This window comes from Diabrotica virgifera, chromosome 1 (genome assembly GCF_917563875.1).
Source record: "Diabrotica virgifera virgifera chromosome 1, PGI_DIABVI_V3a".
In the NCBI taxonomy this organism is placed as follows: domain Eukaryota; kingdom Metazoa; phylum Arthropoda; class Insecta; order Coleoptera; family Chrysomelidae; genus Diabrotica; species Diabrotica virgifera.
In genome coordinates, this window is record NC_065443.1 from 47,499,937 (window position 1) to 47,505,327 (window position 5,391).

The 5,391-nt window shown below is 37.1% G+C and overlaps 1 long non-coding RNA gene across 2 annotated transcripts; it reads left to right on the forward strand.

Annotated features, from left to right (window-relative positions):
* The first annotated feature begins 4,105 nt into the window (after nt 1-4,105).
* LOC114331416 (uncharacterized) lies at nt 4,106-4,442 on the forward strand. Of its 2 annotated transcripts, none has more exons than XR_003652639.2 (2): nt 4,106-4,274; nt 4,337-4,442. It is a non-coding gene; the product is annotated as an uncharacterized LOC114331416 (long non-coding RNA). The 2 variants fall into 2 exon arrangements; XR_003652640.2 differs by having other exon boundaries at nt 4,106-4,237.
* The last annotated feature ends 949 nt before the right edge of the window (nt 4,443-5,391 follow it).

A 5,391-nucleotide genomic window follows, 5' to 3' on the forward strand; every position in this document is an offset into this window, starting at 1 on the left:
TATAATAGTATTGATTAAATAAAAATGACCTAAACTTAGAACGAACTGTAGACAACTGAGTTACCCGAGTCTTCTCCACACCGGTTGTGTGGAAGTGGGAGATGCCATAGTTGGTCACAGAGCTCTCTAGTGCTTGTCGTTTAAACTGCACTTACAATACTTTTCTCCATAATAGATCCATTTATTCTGAGTAGTTTGTTAATAGAAACTAAAAATGAACAATTTTTGACTCATAATACTATTCTTCCCAATCAACGATATAGATACTAACGTAATAGAAAATAGATATTGTACAAGGCGTCAATAAGTTATATTTCATGAATTAAATACCATGACGTCACTTTTACTTTTCCTCCCTAGGGAGGAAAAATATTTTCCTCCCTAGGAAGGAAAAGTACAACTTTGCTCCCTACAATCAGGTCCGGAAAAGTATACTTTCGGTAGAGGTAGGTGAAAATAGTAATTTACGTAACAAGTTCCGAAAGTGATATTTTACGAGACGGGTAGGAAGTCTCCAGGGCGAGCCGTAGGCGAGTCCTGAAATACTGCGTGTCTCGTAAAATCACTTTTGGATCGTGTTACGTACAATATTTTTTCTGCAACCGTTTTGTATGTTAAAAAGAATATATCGATAAACTTTACTTATGAACTTTTATTAAACACTTTAAAGTTACTCTCGTGAATTCAACATTAGAAAAATCTACTTATGCATATTAATAACACAATTATAACAATTATTTACATTGATATTGTTAGGCATATTAACAGAAATGGCAGTATTGAAATTAGTGTTAGGCTACGGCTCCACGGGCGAGAAATTGACGTTAGCAGTAGCCGTAAAACGAACTTAAGGTTCCGCGGAACGGAATAGGAATAGCCGAACTGAACCGACTACGCACAAGTCCTGTAGTCGGTACAGTTCGGCTATTCCTATTCCGTTCCGCGGAACCTTAAGTTCGTTTTACGGCTACTGCTGGCGTCAATTTCTCGCCCGTGAAGCCGTAACCTTAGACGTGTCAGTACTTTTACTATTTTTTGAGATTAATTTGGTTGCGGCCATTTTCACACAAACGAATCTTAAATGGCAAGCGTTGTCATAATAAAAAGTTGATGTTATTGACAAAGCCGTTACCTAGCTACCCAAAATCGTCCCGAAAGTAAAGAAAGCGCCCGAAAGTGAAAAAATTAATCCCGAAAGTAGCTACTTTCGATACGAGTTGTGTAAAATGGTACTTTCGATTGAATAAATCGTACCGAAAGTTTTATTTTCGGCACGGCTGCAAGAAAAAGTATTTTTTGACGCTTTTTCGATCGTAACTCGGCTTCTATGCATGCCAATGAATTTTGTTTTATTTTTGTTAACCACTTTAAAAATCAAAATAAATAAATACTATCTCTTACAACTTGAAATTTAAAATTATCAACAACCTTTTATTTCGAAATTACATTTTTATCTAATCTTTATTTCCATGAAAATTTAAAATCATCACATCTGACATTTTAATTTACAGTTCTACTTTGAAATGCTCATCCCATTTGTACTTAATCTTATTATTATAATAATGGAACTTCAGAGAAATCAAATTAGGGATTAGGTATTAATATCTCCACTTTCAGATAACTTTGATTCAGAACTCTGAAAGTCTCAAAGATGTCTTAGAATTTGTTAATTATTTTCGTATTCTTGCTTGGTTTCTTAAAATTCGAAACTAGAACGTAGAAATACACGACTCTAGAATTTGTAAAAATAAAAAAAATCGGTATTTTTCCTTCTGTGGTTTAAAAAAAAAGTGCATGTAAATATTTTTTGCGAGAAAAGAAATCGACTTACTCGGTGAATTGAAGTTTATGCTTACTAATTTCATGTTGTGTTCTTTGAATTAAAACAGCTAATGCAAACAAAATATTGTGTATTATAGGGCTTAAAAAATTAATTGCTTTATGCAAATTGGCATCGTGTTGTAAAATTTGTCTTCGTCTATATGGCATAGGGAATGGAGCAAACGTTGGAACGGGCATGATGTATGCAATTTAGACCACTTTGAATTTGAAGGTGGTCGTCTCAATCGCTTTTCAAATGTTAACATGTGTGTACACTTCGAAGTGCAGTACATAAATGAATATTTTACAAAATGGATACTTCACCAGTTAAGGCGGTCCAGGTAGTTTCATAATTACGAGAGGGATATAGTCAGAGGACCATATATCACCCGTCGCCTCCTTATGACGCGATCGGCAGTTTCAAGGGCTTACCATCGCTACCAGGGGTGGGATTCTGTGTACAATCGCTAACGCCGATCGCTTTCTATCAATGTAAATATATTTGAATTTTTAGTTTTAATTCAAATATTTTCTTGTTTTACTAAGTATCACTTTAACATCCATTAAAGTATAACCTAGCAAAACTAGAAAATAATTCAATTAGAGCTAAAGATTCAAATATTTTCACGACAATTAACATCGATAGAAAGCGACCTGTAGATATCTACAGTGCACGAAATCTAGCCCCTGGAGACCGGTAGCTATAGTCGACCAAGTTCGATTCGGCGACGTGGAATGACAGAGGGGGGTGATCGATTTATTGTCCTCGATTTATTGATAATATAATCAAGTGTATTGCCGAGTCTGCTCGCGACAGGAGTTGAGCTTCAACCATCCTTGAGGAATGTTTGACGTGTCACTGTTACTTAGTGGATAGCTAGGAGAAGATTTTAGGCTGCCACTTTGACTCCCGGATGAGTTAAAACACTGCCTAATTTGAACGTAAGTCAGAAACAAGCTCGACTTTAGTTTGTCCGAGAACACATCAATTGGGACTTTCGCCAATGGTGTAGAATTTTATGCAGTCGAATGTGCTTGTAAAGCAATGACAAAAAACTTCACGTCTCTCAGAGGTCCAGAGAATGATTTGCCCAGTGCTGCAGTGTCAAAACAGTGTGTTATGGAAGTGGTTCGTGTATATTTTGGGGTGGTATATCTTTAGAAGAAAAAAGAGAGTTTGTGTTAGTGCCCGGTAGTGGACGCGGAGGAGGTTTGACCTTAGACCGTTATATTACAAATATTCTCCAAGACAATGTTGTTCCTTACGCCGGCGCCGGCTACATGAGCGACGGCTTAATGCTAAAGCATGATAACGCTTGATGGCACACAGCGCGGATCATCAAAGCTTATCTGGTCAACACCTGACCTTCTGAGCTTCACTAAGCCCGGATATGAATCCTCTATCAAGTACATATTACCATGATGGCCGCCAACATCCAAAACGGATAGGCACTACAAGAAGAAGAATGAATCCTTTCTAGCACATATGGGCTACCTCAAATGCAATTCTGCCATAGTTTCAAAACTAATAAAATTTCAAACATGTATATTGACAAAATCATTTTTGCCAATATATAGTGATGAGCGCGCTAATAACCGGCAAAATAGCACAAAAGATGGAAAACGTATTAAGTTTTGAGATAAAAAGAAATGAAACTAGTCGAGCTGGGAAATTTAGCGAGATTAACCAATTAATATACATTATATTGATTGTTTCCCGCCTTTAGACGTATCGCACGAGTTTGGCAACTACCACTGTCACATAGGGCGTTTCATTCACAGTCATTTGTTTCGAGCTTCTGTCATGTGTCACATAATATTAATATATCTACGTCATACGTCTTCGGTTTGTATCATTGGTAATACCATTAACGTGACATATGACAGAAGCTCGAAACAAATGAGAATCGATGAAAAGCTCTATTGACAGTTATTGTTGACATATGTACTCCTGTGATACGTGTAAAGGTGGGAAATAATCAATATAATGTAAATTTAAAGGTTAATATCGGTAAATTTCCCAGCTCGACTAGTTTCATTCCTTTTTATCTCACAACTTAATGCGTTTTCCATCTTTTGTGCTATTTTGCCGGTTATTAGGTACTCATCACTGTACAGTTTGTAATGATACATCGATACGCGAAGCACGCGTCGACACTCCAAACCGAGCGATTCTCTCAAATCGCGCAGGTGCCCCCACTAAGTTCCACCTCTCCGAACCAACGCCGCCAGCGGGATATTTAAGAGCACCGCAAGCGACGATCCGTCAGTCCTGAACGACCGTTCTGGGCTCCATGACCAGCCAAGCGAAGTGAGCGGGGCAGGCCGACCTGAGTCGCGACGTGCACTGTTTTGAGGTGATTCGTAAACTTAGGTAGGCCAACTCGAGACGAGACGCAAGGTGTACCGAAGTGAGGTAATTTGCGACTCGTAATTCAACGGAGGCAAGCGTAGTGAGCAAGCCCCGATAAATATATATTTGAATACCGCTGTTAATTTTGTTCTTCTGTTACAGACGCCCATCCGGAGGAGGACTTCGCTGGGACGAAATAGAATATTAAATTATTATTTTGCCTTATATTGTACATAATTTAGAATTAATAGATTTGCTTTGTTTTCAACCTGTATTTTACTAAGTCTGTCGTCCTGAAAGAACTACCCGTTACAAGTTCAATAAATATAATATGTATAATCAAATCCTCAGTTTTTCAAGTTTACTTTCATATAACAGATATTTTCAAGTCACTTACAACCGTTCATTTCGGTAAGTATAGCTTTTACATTCTAAAATGAAGTGTTTAATAATGTTTTCTTTTAAAATAACAATTAGTACCTGTACTAAGTAATAAATTTTTCTTAATTTCATTACTCTATACCTATATGATTTGGTATTGCATTTGAAAAGGAAACAATAAATGTTCAAAATGTAGTGGTCGGGATTTTAACTTATGCGAGGATTATGACATGTCGGGATTTTCGCATGTCGAGATTTTGGTATGTCGGGATTTTTGCGGGTCGGAATTCTGGTGTGTCGGGATTTTGGCCGTCGGGATTTTGGCTGTGCGGATTTTGGGTGCCACCGCTATAAAACACTTATGCAGAAGGGACCAAAATAATAATTATATTAAAAACATATGTACTAAACAACTAGAGGTAAATGCTGACCGCCAAAAATCTACTAGTAGATAACTTTTCTCAAAAGTCAAATATAGCGAGAGAATTCAAATCGCAGACACATGTCATCAAAGATAATAGTGGAAATACCATAACAAACCGAGACGGTATCCCAGCGGTTTTGAAACAATAGTGCAAAATACTATTCTCTAACAATAAACCAGACAAAAATACAGACAACAACGTTATGAAAAATAACCTCAAATATTGAAATCTGAAATTAAATTGGCAATTAAAAATCTGAAGTTCAGATAAGCAAAAGGGGAGGATGGAATAACATCTGAGAGAGTCAAAGACATTGGAGAAGTAGAGACGAAAGTTATGCTTAGAATTTATAATGAGATTTGGAATACCGAAAGTGGTCAAATGACTAGGGCAAACTCACGTTTACTCCCT